The sequence below is a fragment of the Perognathus longimembris genome, unplaced genomic scaffold (genome assembly GCF_023159225.1).
Source record: "Perognathus longimembris pacificus isolate PPM17 unplaced genomic scaffold, ASM2315922v1 HiC_scaffold_5343, whole genome shotgun sequence".
Classification (NCBI taxonomy): Eukaryota; Metazoa; Chordata; class Mammalia; order Rodentia; family Heteromyidae; genus Perognathus; species Perognathus longimembris.
Window position 1 is genome coordinate 25,361 of NW_025960760.1, and position 24,764 is coordinate 50,124.

The following is a 24,764-nucleotide window of genomic DNA, read 5'->3' on the forward strand; positions in this document are numbered from 1 at the left end:
TCTTGTCTTGGGTAAGTGGTGTAAACAGTGCCAGGGAAAGCTCACACAATCTTCCTTCCCAGGGTTGCCGCGTCCTGAGGAATTTCTCCTCACTGCACGCCATCATGTCTGCCCTGCAGAGCAGAGCCATCTCTCGTCTGCACAGGTCATGGCAACAGGTCTCCAGGTGGGTACCTATTCAACCAGGAAATGCCCTGAGGGTCCACATGGTAGACAGCACCCTCCCTGACCTGGGGCCCCAAAGTCCAGGCCAGGGAATGTGAATGGCACACTTGTTGCCTAGGAATAGCCAAGGGAATCCTGGGCAGGCTTGGCTACTCAATACAGGCACACACCCATACACACGATTATCCGGTTTTCTGAGGTGGCCACACATCTGTGTCTTGTTGAAATGAAACAGCACTGACTAGTGGAAGTGGGATAGCACAGCTTTCTGCCAGGAACAAGAAACTGCTCATGGCCACGGGTCCGGGCACTCAGGGAAAGGCTTTTGGACACTGTTGTGCTGCCCTGTGGGAGGCCTGCTGCCCATACAAAATGGAGTCCAACTGCCTCCTCCCACACCTTCCCAACTGTCACCTTCACTCTGTCGCTCATGCAGGAAGAACTTGCTCACATTCCAAAAGCTGGCCGAGATCACCTCTCCTGAAAACAACTACTCTAAGAGTAGAGAGCTGCTACTGAAGGTATGCTATGAGGAGGGGAAGGCAGAGGGCAGAGCTGGAGAGGGCACTCATGCTGAAGGGGTGTGGCCACATGGTTGCCCTTTTCTTTGAGGGAAAGGCAAGGGAGGAGTTGACTGATAGGCACTCATGCAGGTCAAGAGCCCTGGAGTCTTGGAGGCCTTACTTGCTGGGAGATAGAAGGTGAACACAGGGTGGTCCAGGGAAGCAAGGCTCTCCAGGACTGGGGACTGCTTCTACCCACCCACATGTTGCCAAATGTGCTATAGGCCCCAGAATCATGGCTTCCTTTCTCCACATTAGGCTGGCTTGCGTGCAGGATGCCTCCACTGACTCCTGCCCCTCATTGTTTAAACACACTGTTCAGAAGAGGCCTTCTCTGCTAGGGGCATTTCAGGGGTGCCCTTGGCAAAATGCATAAGGACCCCCTGGGTTGGGGTGCAAACACCCAGAGCAGCCTTGCGCCGCCAGAGGCGCTGTGGGGCTCTGAATGTATCCACAGAGCTGATGCTGCTCATGCTCAGATCCCAGCTGAGAGGTTCCCAGCCCACAGCAGAGGCTGTGCACAGCCCAAGGCCTTGACAAACAGGGCTGGCCAAGCACCACTAACTCTTGCCTCTCAACCTAATTCTAACTCTGACAAGAGGATATGGGAGGATTGCTGTTCCAAGCTAGCCTGGCATGGAAAACTGGGAGATGACCCCCCAAAAGGGGAAATGGAGTTGTGGCTCAGGTGGTAGCCCAGCCAGTAGGAGCTTCAACCTTCAAAGGACACCCAGACCCTGTGGTCTGCTAGTGGCAACGAAAACATATTTGGAAAAGAAACCCCCAAAGGGTTAAGGTGAGAATGGAACCAAGCCCTGGGTCGTCTTTCCTGACTCTTTGGAGCTCTTCCCATTCAAGAGCAGCAGAAGGCACATCCCCTCCCGTGCTGGACATGCTTGTGTGCACAAGTAGGCCCTGGGATGCTCCTGTCCCAGCTGCACACAGGTAGAGAGAGCTTCATACCATAACCCATTGGCCTGGGCTGGGGAGACAGGGGAAGATATTGTAGGAGTCAGGTACTCCAGCGTATTCACCTGAGGTGGGTCAGGATGTTGGAGTCAGGAAGGTTCTGGAACGCCATGGCACTCCCTTTTTCTGCCCACCTCCCGGGAGGACCCTGATCCACAGAGAAATGCTAGCTCAGTGTACTGTGCTCAGAGGCTCATGGACCCCTTCCCTACGGGCCGTCAGGCAACAGGACAGCCCAACAGCCTTCTGTATCCTTCAGTTTTCTCCAGGAAAATAGGAAGGGCTACACAGCTCCCATTGGTGACCACCCTGGTTGGCTTTTGTGCTGCCCACAAATGAGAAAGCAATGAACCCTGTAGAGTTCTGAGGAGGCATAACCCTCCCCCTCTCCCCCGCATGCCAGGCAGGTCAGCACCATTGGAGGCAGGCAGCAGATGACCCTGTCTAGTCCTCAATGCCAGGAGGTGGACTGTGCAGTTGAGGAAGTAGGCAGAGGAGGCACGGTGGTCCAGGGGAGATGCCCAGCAGTGAGAGTTCAGGCAAAGCCTGAGCTAGAATTGGTCAGCTTGGCCATTAAAGGTTTGGCCCTGCACAGTGGCCAAATGCATAGCAGAAGGAACACACTGGCAGTAGGAAGGTGCACAGACAGAGCCCTCACTCACAACATGCTCGATCCCGGCAGGAGACCCGCAAGCTGGCGAAGCTGCTCAAAGGAGGTCCTAGGGCGTCTCAAAAGATGGTGAGTGACTGAGACCTCGGCCAGGATGCCTCTCAGAGAGGACGCTTGCCTTACCTGGCTCTGTTAGCCTTGGAGCTCACCCCCAAGGGTGGCAAGCAGGAGGGAGGATTACTCTATGGGAGATGGGAGCCCAGATCAGTGAGCTGTCAGATGGGAAGGAGAAAGTAGAGCTAGGGCTTGGCAGATTCTAGAGGGAGGCTGGTTGGCAGAAGTGGGCTACTACCCTTTGGGCTCTGCATACAACAGCCTAGAACTAGTCCTGTAGTGTTAGGGGTTGCAAGCAGCAGGAAAGGGCTGAGGGCTCACAGGTTCTCCAGGACCCCGTGCTGTGGGAGGCCCTGTGTGGATGCAAGCTGGCTGAGAAATCCACTGGGATTGGGGAGGGGTGGGCCCTGGGCTCTGACCATCACCCTGCCAATCTTACAGGCGATTAGCAAGGGCATCGTGCCCTATCTGAGAATCTTCCTGAAAGATTTCCTCGTGGTTCACCTGGCCTACGTGGATGCCCAGGATGTGAGTAGCCAGGCCTGGCTGGGCGCAGGAAGCTGGCGTCCTGAGTTCAGGCACTGCTGGTGGTCTCAAGGCCATCCTCTGAGCTGAGTGCAATGCCCCTGGGAGCAGGTGCTGCCCACAGCCGCCTGACCCCTGTGCTGTGGGCACAGAGCCCAGCTGGGACGTCAAGTCCCATAAGGGAGGATCTGGGGCCCCACCTGGAAGCAGATTGCCTAAGACAACCTGTGGCCCAAGCCAGGCCTTTTCCCCTGAAGCCACAATGTCACTCCTAGCTCAGAAGGGTCAGTCCTCACACTACCTGCACCTGACTGCACGCTGGTTCCCCAGCCCTGCCCTCTGCAAGTTGGTCCTCTTTCTATGCATGCACATGGGATCCTGTGGCTAGAGGAGGCCCTGCTCATAGGTCCTAAGGGCAGAAAGGCCCCATTCTAACTGCAATGCCCTCTGCCTTCTAGGAGAAAAGCAAAGAGAAGAATTTGATAAAGGTGAGTGGTAGCTGTCCAGACAGGACAGGGCTGGTGGGGGCCAACAGGGTGGTGCAGTCAGGCCTGCCCCTCTGCGCTTTTCTTTGGGGGCAATGGCAGGAGAAAGAAGTGCTACCCCAGGCAGGGTGGGGTGAAGTGGCACCCAGGAGATTTCCACACTGCAGGATGGAGTGTGAGGATATGGCTGTGAGGTTCCCAGCAGCCTTTGGAGGCTCAGTGGAGGTTGGGTTGCCAGAGCAGTCAGAGGATCTGGGTCCCTCCCAAGACAGCCTATCCCAGCCCTGTCACTGCCCTTGTGCTGTCCATGGCCAGGAAAACGAGATCCTCGAGCAGATGAAAGAGCTGCAACGCAGTTGCCGCTTTTACGATATTCCAGTCGACCACCATTTTACTGAGTGGTTCAAGGGCCTGGAGCGGCTCAGCAAGGATGCCAGGTAGGTTGCCACTCTCTGGGTCAGGGAGAGGGGCCGTCCCTCGGAAGGGGTCCAGAGGGACGGGGGTGTGTACCTGAGTGAGGGGGATGGGACAGACACTCTGGAAGGCCCAATAGCAGGTGGGCCACCAAGCTCCAATGCCCAGGTCAGTTTGGGCTGGGAGCTATACACAGCACTTGGTCTCCTCACGGGCACATTTGTCATAGCTACGAGCTGTCCTGTGCCCTGGAGCCCTGCAGTCCCACTGGCTGTCCAAGCAAGGAGCGCTCATTCATTGGCAAGGCTGGCAAGAAGTAAGTGGATGGGCCCTGTCAGGCAGGGGCCAGAGCAGATGGGGGGCTGGGCAACCTGCTGGCCCCAAAGCCTGGGGCTGAGTTCGCCCAGCTGACAGCAGCCCTCTTGCTGGGCTCAGAGGCTCAGCTCTCTGGGCCTCACTTTCTTCCCCTTCCAAATCGCGGGGATCCATCCCTGAGAAGGGGTCAGATTTAAGAAAGCAGTGATTGCCAAGAGACTGGACTGGAGCCCTGTGCTAGCAGGGTACTGGGGAGTGGGAGCTTGGACTGTGCTTGGGGCTTGCACTCCAAGAACCTCTCTAGTGCCACCATTCCCACAACACTGCCTTCCCTTGCAGTGGCAGCTCCCAGTTATTCAAAACGACCTTTCCCCAGAGGACAAAGAAGAAGCATAGACTGCACTTCAGCCTTCTTCCCAGGTAGAGAAAGGGCCAAAACCTGTAATATCATCTCCCCTTGGTCTGGCTGGACTGGGGCTAATCACCACAAACCTACAGTGGCCCAGGCCTCACCTCCCCTACATTCACCTCCAGTCCTGAAATCCTCTGAATCCTTCTTTCCCAATCCTATTTTAAGTGAAATATGGCAGCCTAGCCTATTAGAATGTTACAAAACAAATACAAAAAACAAACAAACAAAAAACCCCAAACATACCACAAACCAAACAAAGTAACTCTCTACAGTGACCCTTGTGGGCCTTGCGGGTGCCAACTCCTTGGGGGAAAGTCACTGGCGAGCTTCCTGGAGGGAGATAGGATCAGCTTCTTGGAAGAGTCATGAAGTCACACTGTGTTGGGCTTCCTGTAGCCCTGCTGACATCCCTGGTGGGTCTCCCTGTATCACAGAGCTGTAACAAAGCACTCTGTGCTAGTGGTGTGAGCAAATGTCTCATTCAGGAGCTTGCCAATGTGGGCTGGGAGAAGGAAATTGTTCCTGCTCTAAAGAGTGTATGCTGTGTCTTGGGGCACTTTGGGACAAGTGCTGTGATTGTGGCGGTATGTGTCATCCTCGGAAGTACAGTGACACTCCTCCCACTTCAAAGAGCACAGTAGAAGAACTGCATGAGCCTATCTCCTCTCTCTTCAGGGCTGTCACAGAAGGAGACACCCAGTTGAATTGAAACTTTGTTTCCTTCCCTCTTGCAGAAGAACTTTCAGAACATGAGAACCTGGTTTCATTTTTAGAAACTGTGAACCAGCCTCATTACCCAAATGTGTCTGTTCCTAGCAATAATGTTCATGCCCCTTATCCCAGTGACAAATTGCACCCGTTTACCGTGGTCTATTTTGATGACCGCATGTCCATACATCAGTGTAAAATATCCTGTGAGTCTATGAGAGCATCCAACTACTGCTAGTTTCATAACACCCGCTGTGAGTACAACGGTCCCAAATGGGTGGACTATGATAGTATGACCATCAAGTCTATGAACTGTATGTTTTTTTTTTCAATTTATTAATTAAATTTTGTTGACAAGTTGTTGTACGAAAGGGGTACAATTACATACTAGGGAAGTGAGTACATTTCTTGTGATATCTTACACCCTCGTTTTTCTTTCCCTTCCCTAGATCAGGTAGGCATACATACAATACCCAGTGTACCAAAAACATATGCAGTAGCCTCGTGGCATACGCCAAAGGAAATTCAGCTAGAACTTTAAATATAATGACAACACAAGAGTTTGCCTATCCTTGTCTTATATGATCATACATATATAGCTTTTGAGCTATTGTGATCCACTGAGAGGTCTATTTTAGACCTTTCTATGTTTAGCAGTTGTTTGGTTTTAGTTACATAATGTAATGTCGCTGACCCAAACCTGTGGGAAATACCATTTGACAAGAAGTTTTTTGTTTCACAGACTTGGTCTTTAGTATCCCCACACACACCTTAATAGTCATATATCAAGGAGATCATGCCCTTTTGTTTTCTGTGTTCTAGGCTTGTCTCACTCAACATTAATTGTTCAAGTTCTGACCATTTCCTTGCAAATACCAATATTTTATCATTTCTAATTGCTGTGTAATATTCCATTGTGTATAGGTACCACATTTTTTGGATCCATTCATCTGTAGAGGGGCATCTGGGTTGTTTCCATATTTTGGCTATTGCGAATTGTGCAGCGATAAACATGGATGTGCAGGTGTCTTTTTGATGTCCTGAGAGCTGTTGTTCAGGACAGATGCCTAGGAGTGGTATGGCTGGGTCATAGGGTAGGTCTATGTTGAGCTTTTTGAGGAATCTGCATACTGTTCTCCAAAGTGGTTGTACTAGTTTGCACTCCCACCAACAGTGGAGAAGGGTTCCTCTTTCCCTGTACCCCCTCCAGCATTTGTTGTTGCCTGAGTTCAGAGTATAGGCCATTCTAACTGGAGTGAGATGGTATCTCATGTTGTTTTTATTTGCATTTCCTTTCCTGCCAGGAATATTGAACATTTCCTCATATGTTTCTTTGCCATTTTTATCCCTTTCCTGTGAAGTCTCTCTTTAGCTCCTTTGCCCATTTAATAACTGGTTTACTGGGCTTGGAGGGGCTTAGTTTTTTGAGTTCTCTGTAGATGACGGATATTAGGCCTTTGTCTGTTGCTGTGCTGGTGAAGATCCTTTCCCATATGGTTGGCTGTCTTTGTAGTTTGGTGGCCTTGTCTTTAGCTGTGCAGAAACGTTTTATTTTGTAGTGGTCCCATTTGTTGACTCTCTCCCCTATCTGTTGTGCTCCTGGAACTCTATTCAGGAAGTTCCTTCCTGTGCCTATAAGTTCTAGCGTCTTTCCTACTCTGTCCTTCAGTAGTTTCAAAGATTCAGGTCTGATGTTGAGGTCCTTGATCCATTTTGAGTTGATCTTGGTGGATGGTGATAGGCTAGGGTCTACTTTGGGTTTTCTACATATGGCTGCATAATTTTCCCAGCACCAGTAGTTGAAGAGGCTGTTTTTTTCCATTGTATGTCTTTAGCTCCTTTGTCAAATATCAGCTGACTGTAAGAATGTGGCTTTATTTCTGGGTCTTCTATTCTATTCCATTGGTCTTCAGGTCTGTTTCCATACCAATACCAGGCTGTTTTTGATATGATGGCTCTACAATAGAGCTTGAAATCTGGTATTGTGATACCTCCTGCACTGCTTTTTTGCCTGAATTGCTTTGGCTCTTCTGGGTGTTTTGCTGTTCCATATGAATTGATGGGTTGCTTTCTCTATTTCAGTGAAGAATGTAGCTGGGATCTTGATGGGATTGCATTGAATTTGTATAACAATTTGGGCATATGGCCATTTTCACTATGTTGATTCTGCCTACCCATGAGCATAGGAGTTCTTTCCATCTCCTTGTGTCCTCTTTGATTTCCCTTTTTAGATTTTTATAGTTCTCATTAAATAGGTCATTCACGTCTTTAGTTAGGTTGATCCCTAGGTAATTTATTCTTTTTTAACTATTTTAAATGGTATTATTTCCATAATTTCCTTTTCTGCTTGTACATTGCTGGTGTACAGAAAAGCTGCAGACTTTTGTGGGTTGATTTTGTATCCTGCTACTTTGCCAAAATGGTTTATGAGTTGTAGGAGATTGGGGACTGAGTTTTTTGGGTCCTTTAGAGATAAGATCGTGTCATCTGCGAATAGGGATAGTTTGATTTCTTCTTGGCCAATGTGGATCCCTTTGGTGCCCTCCTCTTGCCTTATTGCTATGGCTAGGGATTCCAGCACTATGTGGAAAAGAAGTGGGGAGAGTGGGCATCCTTTTCTTGTTCCTGAGTTTAGGGGGCTGGTTTTAGTTTCTCCCCACTTAATATGATATTAGCAGTTGGTCTGTTGTATATGGCTTTTATTGTTTTAAAGAATGTTCTAGGGCTGGGGATATGGCCTAGTGGCAAGAGTGCTTGCCTCGTATACATGAGGCCCTGGGTTCAATTCCCCAGCACCACATATACAGAAAATGGCCAGAAGTGGCGCTGTGGCTCACGTGGCAGAGTGCTAGCCTTGAGCAAAAAGAAGCTAGGGACAGTGCTCAGGTCCTGAGTCCAAGGCCCAGGACTGGCCAAAAAAAAAAAAAAAAAAAAAGAATGTTCTATCCCTGTTCTCTCCAGGGCTTTTAACATGTATGGATGTTGTATTTTGTCAAAGGCTTTTTGGGCATTGACTGAGATGACGATATGATTCTTGGTCTTAGCTCTGTTTATGTGATATGAGCCCTGATCTTATGGATATGAGCTTCTTCTTCTTCTTTTTTTTTTTTTTTCTAAGTCTTGCGAGGGGTCTGTCAATTTTATTTATTTTCTCAAAGAACCAGCTTTTAGTTTTATTTGTTGAATGATCTTTCTATTTTCAATCAGATTTATCTCTTCTTTAGTCTTTGTGATCTCTCTCCTCCTAGTCATTTTAGATTCAATTATTTCTTGTTTCTCCAAATGTTTTAGTTTCATCGTGAAGTTATTCACCTACTCTGCTTCCATTCTTTAATGTGTGTGCTGAGGGCAATGATCTTGCCCCTCAGCACTGCCTTATCTGTATCCCATAGGTTTCTTTGTGAAGTATTTTCATTGTCATTGTAGCTTATGAATTTGTTAATTTCATCCTTAATTTACTCTGTTACCCAAGTGTTAGATAACAGTGAGGGGTTTAGCCTCCAAGTATTTGTGTAGCCTCTGTGGTATCCTTTGTTATTGAAGGTTATCTTGATTCCACTGTGATCAGATATAATACATGGGATGACGTCAATACTCTTGTATTTGCTGAGGTTCTTTGTGTGGACTATGACATGATCTATTTTGGAGAATGTTCCATGGGCTGCTGAGAAGAATGTGTATTGGGTCTCTGTAGGGTGAAAAACTGTGTACAGATCTGTCAGATCCATTTGGGATATGGTGTTACTTAGGTCTTCGGCTCCCTTGCTAATCCTCTGTGTGTTGGATCTGTCTCTTGGAGAGAGTGGAGTATTAAAGTCTCCCACTATGATTGTGTTTGGGTCTATCTTGTTCTGTAGTTCTGTGAGAATTTGTTTGACATACCTAGGGCCTCTTGTGTTCGGTGAGTATAAATTTATCACCCTGATGTCCTGATTTTGGATTTTTCCTTGTATTACCATGTACTGCACTTCTTTATCTTTTTGAGATGAACTTAATGAGAAGTCCAGCTTGTCTGAAATCAGGATGGCTACCCAAGCCGTTTTGGTAGGTGCGTTTTCTTGGAAGAGCTTGCTCCATCCTTTCATTCAGAGCCTGTTTTTGTCCCTTGCTGTACGATGGGTCTCTTGAAGACAACAGATAGCAACTTTTTGTTTACGGATCCACTCTGTCAGTCTGCTTCTCTTTATTGGAGAGTTTATACCATTTATATTCAAAGAGATCCTGGATAAACGTGTTTTTTTCCCTTCCATTTTCCTGTTTGGCTGTTTCTCCTCTCTTTCTTTCTTGTATTTATTGAGCTGCTCTTCCTGTTGGGCTCTGGCTATTGTAGTTTTTTTTCTGTTTCTATCTGGGGGTCCTGTACATTTTCTGTTGGGTGGGGTTCCCCTCTTATAATTTGCTGTAAGGCTGTTGTTTTTATTCACATCATCCTTTAGTTCCTCTTTGCTATGGAAAGATCTGGTTTTTCCCTCGACAATGAATTCTAATTTTGCTGGGTATCTAATTCTGGGTTGGCAGTTGTTGGCCTGGAGGACTTGGATTTTGTTCTTCCAGGCTCTTTGTGCGTTGTAAATTTGTGTGGAGAGGTCTGCCGTGGTTCTGATCTTTATTCCATTGTAATATAGCTCTTTCTTTATTTTGGCTGTGTTCAAAATTTGCCTTTTATTCTTGAGATCTGAGGTCTTGTTAATTATGTGCCTAGGGGAGGATTTTCTAGAGTCTGGTCTGCCAGGTGTCCTATAAGCTTCCATTATTTGGGTGAGATTATCCCTTGTGAGATTGGGGAAGTTTTCTGCAATAACTCTATTGAATATGTGTTGCATCCTCTGCTCTGGTACTCCTCTCCTTCATCGATTCTGATTATATGCAGATTATATATCTTCTCCCTGTCCACTATCTCCTGGATTAGTCTTCCCTGGAGTTTGACAGTTTCTTGGAGTGCAGTAATCTTCTGGTCCTTATCAGCTGCTCGTCGTCCAAAAGAGAGACTCGAGATTCAAGATGATCAATTCTTTGTGATGTGGCATCAAGTGTGGTTTGCATTGAGGCGAGTGAGATGTGTATGGTTGCCAGATCAGCTCTCATTGTGGTCATTTCTTTTAGTGAGTTGTATTTTGAGTCTATTTTCTCATGCATTTTGTTTCTCAGGATGTTAAGGTCTTCTTTAACGGAGGAGCAGACTGTATCCATTTTTGCTTCCATTTCTTTCTTGCTGAAGGTCCTTGGAGACTTCCATTCTAAACTCCTGGAACTGCTTTCTGAATTCAGTCCTGAGGCTTTCAATCATTTCTTTTATCTTCGTCTCGGTTGTTTTTTTCTTCTCCATCTTCTCCTCGGTTGTACTACTTTTTGGAGCTGGCGAGTTGGCTTGACCTTTCATGAAATTTGTAATATTTCTTTGTGATTTACGCATCTGGAGATCTGCAGCTGTAGGTGGTGGCCTTGGCTTGGCTTTGTGCTGGTTCCCTCTGGTCCGTCAGTGGGGACTTGTTTGTGTCCTGGCTCTGGGTTTGAGTTTGGCTGTTGAACCTTACCACCCTATGGGTGAGCGTGACCGTCTCGCTTGTTGCCGAGGTGGTCACCCGCCCCACAATTAGGGGTGGGTAGGTTCTGTGTCTTTCTCTGCAGGACTAAGCTCTGCCGCTGTGTAGTGCTGACCCTTGTGGGCCCCTGTTGGGGGTTCCCGGGTCGCTGATTCAGTGTGGCGTGGAGACTTTTGTCTTCTTTGATTCTTTCCCCTCTAGTCCTTGTGGGTCAAGAGAGCTCACCTCTCAGATTGAGAATTGCCACTGAGGGGCGGCTCACCCACCTGTGCGGATTGCACCTGTCAGAGTGGGCATTGCCGCTGGGGGACGCTGCCCACCTGTGCGGAATGCACCTATCAGGGCGGCCGTTGCTGCTGAGGGGGCAGTTTGTCCACCTGTGCGCTCCCGTGGGGGTTGGGCACAAGATCCTCCTGCAGGAGGGCTAGCCCACTGACCCATGTTGGCCCTCTCTGGGGCGCGTGCTTTTGTGCTCTTGTGCTTCTTTTGGGGCGCACTGCCCTGGATTGTTGGAGGGTGCTTGTGCCCTCTCGTGAATCTACTGTGGGGGCGGTATGAGTGATCCCCAGCAGGTTCCAGTGTCTGGAAGTGGGTTGGTGCCCACAGGCTCTCTGCACCTCTGCTGTGGGTGAGGGGGGGGTCGTGTGCTCAGGCCCAGGTGACCCTGCTAGGCTGGTATTGCACACCAGCAAGCCTGTGACTGTTGTTCAAAATGCCTGCACGGACCAGGGCGCCTCAGGTGGCGCTCAAATGCCTACCAGTCCCTGGGTCCCTGCTGGGGGTGGGGGGTTGGTGTGGACAGATTCAGGCTCCCCAGCTCGGGCTTTGGGGTTGCTGGCCTAAGTTGTCTCCCGGTTACTTTGTTGGGCGCTGCTCCACCCGCTGCTAGCTCCTGTGTTCCTCCCAGGAGCTATAGGGTCATAGAACCACGAGATATGGGGCTCTTTTGTTCATTCGGGGTAGGAAGGGGGAGGGAGGGAGCTCTAGCTTCTTTGTTCCCTCATGATGAGCTCCACTTGAGGTTTTGGGTCTTTTCTACAGCTGATCTCCTGGGCGAGGGGTGGGGGGGAACAATGGGGAACTTACTGGTCCTGGATTCTGTGTATGTCCTGCGCTGCTGTGGGCTTTTCCGGGCTGGGGTGTGGAGATGGATCCTTTGGCGGTGGCGGTCTCGGTTCTCCCATCCTGCTCTCCCTGTCTGCACCGCCTGGTTCCCCTGCTGTTGCTGTCTGGTCCCGGCCATTCGGTCCGAGCAGCATTCTATCTCGGACCAGTCTGCGCGCAGTGTGGAGCTCGTGGAGCTCCTGCTGAGTGGACTTTGCACTCGCGGCGGCTGAACTGTATGTTTTTTTTTGTTTTTTTTTGGCCAGTCCTGGGCCATGGACTCAGGGCCTGAGCACTGTCCCTGGCTTCTTTTTGCTCAAGGCTAGCACTCTGCCACTTGAGCCACAGCGCCACTTCTGGCCGTTTTCTGTATATGTGGTGCTGGGGAATTGTACCTAGGACCTCGTGTATCCGAGGCAGGCACTCTTGCCACTAGGCTATATCTCCAGCCCCTGAACTGTATGTTTTAAAGAAGAAAAAATGTAAATAGAAAGCATCTTAGTCACTGGGGCTTTGGAATGATTGTCCACTTGGATTCCACATGGGTCCCAAGGGAAGAACCTGTATTCCTATAGGGAGCAGCATAAGTAAAGGAGCTTTACTGGGAGAAGAAACTAGCTTACCACTAACAAGTTGGTGCCTAGTTCAGTAGACACTGTGTCATCAAAGGAAAACTGAAGATGTGTGTCTACATGAGAGGGTAAAAGTGCAGGGAACTGTAATGGGAACCACTTATAGCTGATTATGTTAATTGCTTTGGTTATTTTGTAATTTTTCATTTATTAAAAATGAACTATATCTGATGGTCTCTTCCTTCCTTCCTTCCTTCCTTCCTTTCTTTTTTTTTTCTGCTAGTCCTGGGCTTGGATTCAGGGCCTGAGCACTGCCCTTGGCTTCCTTTTTCTCAAGGCTTGCACTCTACTTCTGGAGCCACAGCGCCACTTCTGGCCATTTTCTATATATGTGGTGCTGGGGAATCGACCTCAGGGTTTCATGTGAGGCAAACTCTCTTGCCACTCAGCCATATTCCCAGTCTGCTGTTTTTTATAAACGCATATCATACTGGGAGGCTAGAATGCTCTTCACTGAAAATATCCTACACAGCTATGCAAACAGCTTTTTTTTCAAACAATGTTTCAGTAGAGATAAGCTGAAGTACTGTATGTCCTTCATAGGAATAAAACTCCACCTTCGAGTCAATCTAAGACATTAATATTTCTATTACACGGAGAAGTCTATGGATCACAAATACTTTTTTATAACACATATTTTAGTATATAAAAATAGATCATGGGTCTGTGGGTATGGCCTAGTGGGAAGAGTGTTTGCCTCATATACACGAAGCCCTGGGTTCAGTTCCCCAGCACCACATATACAGAAAATGGCCAGAAGTGGCGCCGTGGCTCAAGTGGCAGAGTGCTAGCCTTGAGCAAAAAAAGAAGCCAGGAAGAGTGTTCAGACCCTGAGTCCAAGCCTCAGGACTGCCCCCCACCAACCCCAAAAAAGATCATGTTTTTGGATACACTTTTATATTCATTATTTGAACACTAGTGGTAAGATCATTGGTAACACTGTAAATATTATAAAAATTAAAGCCCTGGGGCCAGGGCTAGTGATGGAGTGCTTGCCTAGCATACATGAAGGCCTGGGTTCGATGCCTCAGTACCATATATATAGAAAAGGCTAGAAGTGGCACTGTGGCTCAAGTGGCAGAGTGCTAGCCTTGAGCAAAAGACGAAGCCAGGAACAGTGCTCGGGCCCTGAGTCCAAGCCCCAAGACTGGTAAAAAGTGCCTGAACCAGGGGCTGGGAATATGGCCTAGTGGTAGTGTGCTCGCTTCGCATACATGAAGCCCTGGCTTTGATTCCTCAGCACCACATATACAAAAAAGCCACAAGTGGTACTGTGGCTCAAGTGGTAGAGTACTAGCCTTGAGCAAGAAGAATCCAGGTACAGTCTTCAGGCCCTGATTTCAAGCCCCAGGACTGGCAAAAAAAAAAAATAAAAAGACGAACAGACAGTGAAGAAGAGGGAGAGAGAGAGACAGAGACAGAGACAGAATGAAAATCAGATGTGTTTTTGTATTTTTACCAAATTGGGGGCTTGTGAACTCAGGGCCTAGGCACTGTCCCTGGCTTTGGGCTCAAGGATTACACTCCACCTTCTGACCCCCTGCACCACTTCCAGCTTTTTCTATTGCTGTGCTCCAGAGGGATCCAACCCAGGGTTTCATGCGTGCATGCTTGGCAAGCACTCTACCACTAAGCACATTCCCAGTTCTTGGGTGGGTTGGCACTGGGGTTTTTTACCCACCTGCTCACAAAAGCCACATTCAGTAATGGCTGGCCTGTGACAAGTTCCCTATGTGATAGAAAGATTTCATTCCTCCAGGTGACTTTGTGCTCACCTATAACATGGCAGCCATTGCTTCTTCCTAGTACACAAGGAATAGGATAGCCACACAGTAGCAGGTGAGGGGTAAAAAAGAATCAGAAGTCTAAATGTCCTGTAGCACAGAGTCCATTCAAGTCTCAGTCATAGTAGGACATATAGGCCAAGTTCAATGTTGAAGGTTCCTCGCTCATTCTGGTGAGGACAGTCTGGCCACCATTTGTCCAGGAAGGACCTGACATGATTCCATCCATATCTAGCATATCTACCGAAATGACAGTTGTGTCCCGATATTACGCTATCCTGGCCTTTCCTTACTGGATAATTGCATTATGGTAGAGGCCCTCCTGCTCTATGCACTGAGCTGTTTTTCTCACAAGGTCCTCAACTCCCCATTCTTGATACTTAACCAGCAGGATCCACACAAGTGTCAGGCCATGTAGAATGTTTGCAAGAGGGATTTAAGTGTGCAAAACATGGTTTGCTCTCAAAAGTTGTTCTGACATTGTGAGATGTTAAAAGGAGCCAGGAGGTCAGTGATGGGCTTCTTTGGGGGGCAGAACTTTCCTAGCATGTTGGACATGTGTCTTCCAAAATGGGTACCTGGAGCATGCTAGAGTGAAGGCGTCATGGGTAGTTCCAGTACCAGTGCTCATGGGCACAGTGGACTATAAGGAGGGCTTGGCTCCACCATTGCCACTGTGACTCATCTGAGGAGAATAGGTCCTCCATTTTCTCCTGCCACAGGTCCCCTGGGAGCTCAGGACATGGAGGGCCCTCAGACCTAGTCCTGCTGTGAGGAGAGGTCTGTTTCAGTGCTGTGCTATAGCCCACAGTGCTCCCTATATTGGCAGGGCTCAGTGAGGGGCTTGAGTGACACACCAAACTGGCTCCCAGGACAGAGTTGCTCTTTCGGTAGGAGGAGGGCTGCCACCTCTTGGGTAGTGGGAAGCGGCCCAGACTCCAGGAGCTCTACAGGGAAAGAATACCATCAGGTAGCCCAAGGGAGGTCCCACCTTGCTGACCTTCCCTATGGTGTGCAGCGTGTGAAGATCTTGACATGAGCTTGGGGGAGAGTAGCTTAGAGCCCACTGTGGGTGGCAGGCTCAGGTACTCTGTCTGGGAGTTAAGTATGAAGGGCAAGCTTTCTTCAGCACTATGTGGGCATACCTTAGCAACACACACTTGTGAATAAGCCTGCTTCCCAACTACCAGGGTATTACCGTCAGCAGACATCACTGCAAGTTGTACATGGTCCACTCAGGGAAAAGCCCCCTCCATGCTTGTGCAGAGCTATGGCAATGTGGTTGTGTTAGCCAGGCTTTCCTCATAAGGGACAGCGATTGAGACTGATAGGAATGCTTTCCTCTAACAAGGCCGGCTCAGTGGAATTCAGACTGCTCAGAGTGAGCTCTTCTGTTCCACCTAGTGAGGCTAGGTCTTGTCCACTCTGCCTGGCCTCACCTGAATCCTCTATAACCTCTGGCTCTTCTTTCATGTGAAGGTGGAGGGACAAGTGCCCAAGTTGTGTCTCAGCCCCAGGTTCTGGATTTTGAGGCTTAGTTTGAGCGCCCTGCTGAAAGCTGGAGGGCTCTGTCTTCTCGGATAGGACCTCCCGACCCTCAACCTGGATTGTGACCTGGGGAGATGCCCCCACCAAGTTGAGAGTGACACTGGGTACAGTCAAGGTTGATGAGCACCCACTCGGGAAGCCCAAAGTCTGCCTGGCCAACTCCTTCGAGTCCCTCTAAAGTCTTCCCTCCCCAAGGCCCCAAGCAGCGAGAAGAAAGCGCCTTGTCGGTGCACGTGTAGTTGTTACCCTTCCTCTCTGCTAGCCTGTGGCCATGTGTCAACATAATTCCAGGTGGTGTAGGGATGAACTTGCAAGAACCCTTCCTGGCCTGAAGAGCCTCACAGAGGATCCCTATTATAGGTGCTCTAGGGCCGACAAGGAATTCGCGAGGAGCTCAACTCCGGTGTTGGGTCTGCTTCCCACAGCAGCATGCAATGCCTGTGCACCAGGGCTTGCTCAGGACAGTGCAGCTGCCTGGAGACCTCAGCAGGAGTCCCATTACGACCTGGCCAACGTGAAGGAGCAGGCTCCCTCCACTTCTGGTCATTCAGAGCTGGATTGGGCAGCAGTTCCTGCCCAAGAACCTTACTACCCTCCTCTTGTGAGCAGAGAGATTGGACACAGCCGGAAGGTGCCTCCTGCCCTGAATGGACTTCCCCAGCTGATGTCGGAGCAGCTCACCAGGATGGATGTGGTGAGGGGCTGGGCAGGGCTGCATGTGGGGGCTTGGGTTTCCTGTGCCCTCTTCTGCCCAGGCCCAAGCTTCCTTTCCCTGGAGCCCAAGGATTCTTGCCCCAGCCCCAGCACATCTGGCACCTGTCTGTCTAGGACCATTTGGTTATGTGCAATCCCTAAAGAGGAGAGCCCTGCTGCCCTGCCTGGAAATGTGTGGATTCAAGCCTTGGAGCAGAAAGAGAGGCAGGCAGGATACAGCTCAGCCTAAAGTACCAGGAGCCAGTGGTCTCCTCACTCCCTTGGCAGGCACCTGATATGGACCCGATGGGAGCCAAGCCTGGGATGGGAAAGGGTGCTAGTTTTTGTGGTAGGACTTATGCTACTGGTTTTGGACCTCAACATGTGCTGGCTGGGCTTGGGCAAAAGAAGTTTTTGCCGGGGTCTGGAAGGCATTTGGGAGGACTGAGCGCACTTGGGCAAGCACCACTGTCTCCTTCCCAACTCCCTTGGAGTCCCTGTGGGGCTTGGTGTGCTGGGCAGTCAGCACAGCAGATCCAGAGAATCCAAGAAGTTGGAGTGTACTACTCCCTGCTCTGAGCTCCAGAGCCATTTGTCTTTCTGTATGTGTGTGTGTGTGTGTGTGTGTGTGTGTGTGTGTGTGTGTGTGTGTGTTGTCTTTGTGTGGGGTCAGGGATCCCAGGCCTGGGCCTGGGCACTGTGCTGTGTGACAGGACCGGGTGACCCTGGCCTTTCTCCCCAGGAGCTCTTTGTGAAGGCAGAGCCCAACCAGTGCCTGGGGTCCATGTGGTCTCGGAGATACAACAATGGCAAGCCACGCCTGGCCCCTAGCATCCAGGTCATCTTGATACACTTTAACCAGGTCGTGTCCTTGGTTACAACCCACTGTCTTGGGGACCTCAGCATGAACACCTCAGTCAGGGCGCATCTGCTGGAATTTTGGATCCAGGCGGCTGAGGTAGTGGATGAGATGTACGGCCTCTGGCCTCTCGCTGTCCCTTCCCATCTCTCTCTCCTGTGCATCTTGGAATTGTGCTCAGGTCCTCTGTGGAGCACAGTCCCATCTTGCCAGGCCCATGCTTAACAGGGCCAGCCAGTCCAAGGCCACCAGTGGTGGGCTCTTCCCTCTATCCTGCTCCTCAGCCTTTGGGGGAGCCCAAACGCTCCCTGGGATGCCTTAGCTCCCTGCCAAGCCCTGCTATTCCAAGGATCCCCCTCTAGTTCTGGGTAAGTGGTGTAAACAGTGCCAGCGAAGGCTCACACAATCTTCCTCCTCAGGGTTGCCGCGTCCTGAGGAATTTCTCCTCACTGCACGCCATCATGTCTGCCCTGCAGAGCAGAGCCATCTCTCGTCTGCACAGGTCATGGCAACAGGTCTCCAGGTGGGTACCTATTCATCGAGGAAATGCCCTGAGGGTCCACATGGTAGACAGCACCCTCCCTGACCTGGGGCCCAAAAGTACAGGCCAGGGAATGTGAATGTCACACTTGTTGCCTAGGCACGGCTTAGGCAGTCCTTGGCAGGCTCAGTCACTGAATACAGGCACACAGAAACACACGATTATTGGGTTTTCTGAGGTGGCCACACATCTGTGTCTTGTTGAAATGAAAGCAGCACTGACTAGTGGAAGTGGGATAGCACAGCTTTCTGCCAGGAACAAGAAACTGCTCATGGGCCATGGGTCCGGACACTCAGGGAAAGGCTTTTGGACACTGTTGTGCTGCCCTGTGGGAGGCCTGCTGCCCATACAAAATGGAGTCCAACTGCCTCCTCCCACACCTTCACTCTGTTGCTCCTGCAGGAAGGACTTGCTCACATTCCAAAAGCTGGCCGAGATCACCTCTCCTGAAAACAACTACTCTAAGAGTAGAGAGCTGCTACTGAAGGTATGCTATGAGGAGGGGAAGGCAGAGGGCAGAGCTGGAGAGGGCACTCATGCTGAAGGGGTGTGGCCACATGGTTGCCCTTCTCTTGGGGGGAAAGGCAAGGGAGGAGCTGACTGATAGGCACTCTTGCAGGTCAAGAGCCCTGGAGTCCTTGGAGGTCTTTCTGGTTGGGACATAGAATGGGAAAACATGGTGGCCCAGGGAAGCAGAGGATCTCCAGGACTGGGGACTGCTTCTGCCCACCCACATGTTGCCAAATGTGCTATAGGCCCCAGAACCATGGCTGCCTTTCCCCACATCTGGCTGGCTTGCATGCAGGATGCCTCCACTGACTCCTGCCCCTCATTGTTTAGATACACTGTTCAGAATTGGCCTTCTCTGCTAGGGACATTTCAGGGGTGCCCCTTGGCCAAATGCATAAGGCCCCCCTTGGTTGGGGTGCAATCACCCAGAGCAGCCTTGCGCCGCCAGAGGCACTGTGGGGCTCTGAATGTATCCACAAAGCTGATGCTGCTCATGCTCAGATCCCAGCTGAGAGGTTCCCAGCCCACAGCAGAGGCTGTGCATGGCCCAAGGCCTTGACAAACAGGGCTGGCCAAGTACCCCTAACTCTTGTCTCTCAACCTAACTCCAACTCTGACAAGAGGATATGGGAGGATTGCTGTTCCAAGCTAGCCTGGCATGGAAAGCTGGAAGATGACCCCCCAAATGGGGAAATGGAGCTGTGGCTCAGGTGGTAGCCTAGCCACTAGGAGCTTCAACCTTCAAAGGTCACCCCGACCGTGCGGTCTGCTAGTGGCAATGAAAACAAATTAGGAAAAGAAACCCCCAAAGAGGAAGGTGAGAAAAAAACAAGGCCTGGTTCTTCTTTCCTGAGCTCTTCCCATTTAAGAGCAACAGAAGGCACATCCCCTCACATTCTGGACACATTGGTGTGCACAAGTGGGTCCTGGGATGCTCCTGTGCCAGCTGCACACAGGGAGAGAGAGCTTCCTGCCCCAGCCCATGGGCCTGGGCCGCAGAGAGAGGGGAAGATATTGCAGGAGTCACAACCCCATCCTACTCAGCTGAGGAGAGTCAGGATGTTGTGGTCAGGAAGGATTGTGGACCGCCATGGCACCTTCCCTTTGTGCCGGGACGATCCTGACCCTCAGAGAAACGCTAGCTGAGTGAAGTCTGCTGAGAAGCTCATGGACCCCTTCCCTACGGGCCTGAGGCCACAGAACAGCCCAACAGCCTTCTGTATCCTTCAGTTTTCTCCAAGAATATAGGAAGGGCTACACAGCTCCCAAGGCTAACCACCCTGGTTGGCTTTTGTCCTTCCTCCCAAAGGAGAAAGCAATGAACCCTGTAGAGTTCTGAGGAGGTATGACCCCCCCCCCAATGCCAGGCAGGTCAGCACCATTGGAGTCAGGCAGCAGAGGACCCTATCCAGTCCTCATTGCCAGAAGGCGGGCTGTGCAGTTGAGGAAGCAAGCAGAGGAGGCCCGGTGTCCAGGGGAGATGCCCAGCAGTGAGTGCTGGGACCAAGCCTGAGCTAGAATTGGTCAGCTTGGCCATTAAAAGTTTGGCCCTGCACAGCAGCCAAATGCATAGCACGAGGAACACAGTGGCACTAGGAAGATGCACAAGACAGAGCCCTCACTCACAACATGCTTGATTCTGGCAGGAGACCCGCAAGCTGGCGAAGCTGCTCAAAGGAGGTCCTAGGCAGTCTAAAAAGATGGTGAGTGACTGAGACCTTGGCCAGGATGCCTCACTGAGAAAACGCTAGCCTTAACTAGCTCTGTTAGCCTTGGAGCTCATCCCCAAGGGTGGCAAGCAGAAGGGACGATCACGCTATGGGAGATGGGAGCCCTGATCAGTGAGCTGTCAGATGGGAAGGAGGAAGTAGAGCCAGCAGAGCCAGGGCTTGGCAGAGTCTTGAGGAGGCTGCTGGGCAGTGGTGGGCTATTTCCCTTTGGACTCTGCATACAAAAGCCTAGTGCTGGACCTGTAGAGTTTGGAGTTGCAAGCAGCTGGTAAGGGCTGTGGACAGAGGGCTCACAGGTTCTCCAGGATCCCATGATGTGGGAGGCCCTGTGTGGGTGCAGGCTGTCTGAGAAGTCCATTGGGATTGGGGCAGGGTGGGCCCTGGGCTCTGACCATCACCCTGCCAATCCTACAGGGGATGATCAAGGGCATCGTGCCCTATCTGAGAATCTTCCTGAAAGATTTCCTCGTGGTTCACCTGGCCTACGTGGATGCCCAGGATGTGAGTAGCACAGGGAGCTGGCATCCTGAGCTCTGGCACTGCTGGTGGCCTCAAGGCCGTGCTCTAAGCTGAGCGCAATGCCCCTGAGAGCAGGTGCCGCCCACAGCTGCCTGAGCCCCATGCTGTGGGCACAGAGCCCACCTGAGACTTCAAGTCCCATAAGGGAGGATCTGGGGCCCCACCTGGCAGCAGATTTACTAAGACAAACAACCTGTGGCCCAAGCCAGGCCTATTCCCCTGAAGCCACAATGTTCCTCCTAGCACAGAAGGGTCAGTCCTCACACTGCCTGCACCTGACTGCATGCTCGGTGCCCAGCCCTCCACTCTGCTAGTTGGTCCTCTTTCTATGCATGCACATGGGATCCTGTGGCTAGAGGAGGCCCTGCTCAGAGGTCCTAAGGGCAGAAGGGCCCCATTCTAATTGCAATGCCCTCTGCCTTCTAGGAGAAAAGCAAAGAGAAGAATTTGATACGGGTGAGTGGTAGCTGCCTAGACAGGACAGGGCTGGTGGGGGCCAGCAGGGGGGTGCAGTCAGGCCTGCCCCTCTGCTCTTTTCTCCTGGGGGCAATGGCAGTAGAAAGAAGTGCTACCCCAGGCAGGGTGGGTTATGAGGTGGCACCCAGAAGATTCCCTGCTGGCAGGATGGATTGTAAGGACATGGCTGTGAGCTCCCAGGCAGCCTTGGGAGGCTCAGTGGATGTTGGGTGGCTAGAGCAGCAGAGGAGCTGGGTCCCTGCCAAGACAGCCTAGCCCAGCCCTGGCCAGCCCAGCCCTGTCACTGCCCTTGTGCTGTCCATGGCCAGGAAATCGAGATCCTCGATCAGATGAGAGAGCTGCAACGCAGTTGCCGCTTTTATAATATTCGAGTGGACCACCATTTTACTGAGTGGTTCAGGGGCCTGGAGCGGCTCAGCAAGGATGCCAGGTAGGTTGCCACTCTCTGGGGCAGCAAAAGGGGCCATCCCTAGGAGGGGCCAGAGGGACTGAGGTGTGTATCTGGGTGAGGGGGACGGGATAGACACTTTAGAGGGCCTAATGAGGGGTGGGTCACTAAGCTCCGACGCCCAGGTCAATTTGGGCTGGGAGCTGTACACAGCACTTGGTCTCCTCACGGGCATATTTGTCATAGCTACGAGCTGTCCTGTACGCTGGAGCCCTGCAGTCCCACTGACTGTCCAAGCAAGAAGCGCTCAGCCATTGGCAATCCTGACAAGAAGTAAGTGGATGGGCCCTGTCAGGCAGGGGCCAGGGCAGATGGGGGGCTGGGCAACCCGCTGGCCCCACAGGCTTGGGCAGACTTGGCCCAGGTGACAGCAGCCCTATTGTTGAGCTCAGAGGCTCAGTTCTCTGGGCCTCACCTTCTTCCCCTATGAAGTCTCTGGGATCCATCCCTGAGAAGGGGTCAGATTAAGGAAAGCAGTGATTGCCAAGAAATTGGACTGGAGCTGCATGCTAGCAGGGTACTGGGGAGTGGGAACTTGAACTGTGCTTGGGGCTTGCACTTCTAGAACCTCTCTGATGCCACCATTCACACAACACTGCCTTCCCTTGCAGTGGCGGCTCCCAGCCACTCCAAATGACCTTTCTCCAGAGGACAAAGAAGAAGCTTAGAGCCTGTTTCAGCTTTCTTCCCAGGAAAAGAAAGGGCCAAAACATTAATATCATCTCACCTTAGTCTGGCTGGACTGGGGCTAATCACCACAAACCTAAGGTGGCCCAGGCCACACCTCCCCTGCGTTCACCGCCAATCCTGAAACCCTCTCAATCCTTCTTTGGCAATCCTATATTAAGTGAATATGGCAGCCTAGCCTATTAGAATGTTACAAAAACAAAAAACACACCAAAAAAAAAAAAAAAAGAAAAGAAAAAGAAAAAACCAAAAAAAAAAAAAAACCAAAAAAGAAAAAAAAATTTTTTAAAGAAACAAAACCTCAACTCCGATTCACCACAAAAAAAAACAAAAATAAAAAAAACACAAAAGAAGAAAAGAACCACAAAAGAAACAAAACAAAACCCCAACCCCGCTTTGCCACAAAAAAAAAAAAAAAAAAATAAGAGAAAAAAAACAGAAAAGAAAAAAAAAATCAAAAACAAAACCCCAACTCTGCATCGCCCCCTGTGGGGCCTGCAGGAGGCAACTCTTTGCAGGAAGGTCACTGGAGCACTTCCTGGAGGGAGATAGGATCAGCTTGGAAGAGTCATGGAGTCACAGTGTGTTGGGCTTCCTCTAGCCCTGCTGACATATCTGATGTGGTTCCCTGTATCACAGAGCTGTTACAACGCACTCTGTGCTAGTGGTGTGAGCAAATGTCTCATTCAGGAGCTATGCCAGGGCGGGCCTGGACAAGGAAATTGTTCCTGCTCTAAAGAGTGTACGCTGTGTCTTGGGGCACTTTGGGACAAGTGCTGGGGTTGTGTTGGTATGTGTCATCCTCAGAAGTAAAGTGACACTCCTCCCACTTCAAGAGCACAGTAGAAGAACTGTATGAGCCTATCCCCTCTCTCTTCTGGGCGCTCACAGAAGGACACACCCAGTTGATTTGGAGCATTGTTTCCTTCCCTAGTGCAGAAGAACTTTCAGAACATGAGAACCTGGTTTCTATTTTAGAAACTGTGAACCAGCCTCATCACCCAAATGTGTCTGTTCCTAAAAATAATGTTCATGCACAGAAAACAAAGGGGCATGATCTCCCTGATATATGACTGTTAACAAAGGGAGACAGCGAGACAGTAGAGACCAAGTCTGTGAATACTCTATATGTTCTTGATACATTGTATATTGCATATATGTCTACCTGACCTAGACAAGGGATAGAAAAACAGGTCGTCAGATATCACAAGAAATGTACACACTGCCCTACTATGTAACTGCACCCTTTTTGCACAACACCTTGTAAAAAAATTTATGTTCAATTAATAAAAATAAAATAAAATAAATAATGTTCATGGCCCACTTATTCCGGTGACAAAGAGCAACTGTTTACTGTGGTCTAGTTTCATGACCGCATGTCCATACATAGTGTAAAATATCCTGTGAGTCCATGGGAGCATCCAAGTACCGCTGGTTTCATAATGCCTGCTGTTAGTGCATCGGTCCCGAATGCTTGGACTACAGAAGTTAGACTGTCAAGTGTATGAACTTTATATTTCAAAGAAGACAAACGTAAATAGAAAGCATCTTAGAAAGAAATTTGTGCGCATGAGAGTTCCTCAGAGAATCGACCCGTGGCCTCAGCGTGCCAACAGGTTATGAAGATGTCAAGAATCTGGATTGCATTACCTTTAAGGTATGGTATATCCAGGGATGTCTTCAGTTACAGAGTTATAGCTGCTCTTGTTCTTTATTCCCCACTGGTAACATAGCTTTACCTTTGGACACTTGTATAACTTTGGTCATAAGGGCAACAGGTACACAGAGAATTCCTAAAAGATCTAAGTTTGTAACAAAGCCTGATGATCTTTTCTTTGGTATTGAAGAGCTTTCTGTCTTCAAAATTATAGCATTAAACTGTTAACATGAACAATGATTTCCTGACCTGCTACTGAATATGTCATTCTTTATTGTTCCCTGGTAGTGTTTATGTACTCTGTAAGTATAGTAGATATTCAAATATATTAGTGTAACAGCTCACATGAAAATTACCATAGGAAATTTAAGTTGAACATCTTTCCTTCATTTTAGACAGCGAAAGCTTATTGTATTTATAATTTAAAAATCTGTAGTAGAATCTATCCCGTGATACATTTGTTGACAGTACTTTACTGAAAATTTGTCATTCTCTTCCATTCTCTTCCCGAAGTGCTGATATAGGTAATGGTCATCCCTATGAATTTCAAGGTACCTACACCTTTTCAACAACACTAGATACATGTGAGATTAGGTGAATAGCCAAGTGAGGCATTTGTTTGAGCTAAGATGTCAGCTTTGAGAGCAGTGGGGCTTTGGAATGACTGTCCACTTGGATTTCACATGGGTCCCAAGGGAAGAACATGTATTCCTATAGGGAGCAGCATAAGTAAAGTCAAAGCTATACTGGGA

At 49.8% G+C, this 24,764-nt stretch overlaps 1 pseudogene; it reads left to right on the top strand.

The window, feature by feature from the left end:
• Positions 1-4,937: 4,937 nt before the first annotated feature.
• LOC125345138 lies at positions 4,938-22,473 on the top strand (annotated as a pseudogene).
• The last annotated feature ends 2,291 nt before the right edge of the window (positions 22,474-24,764 follow it).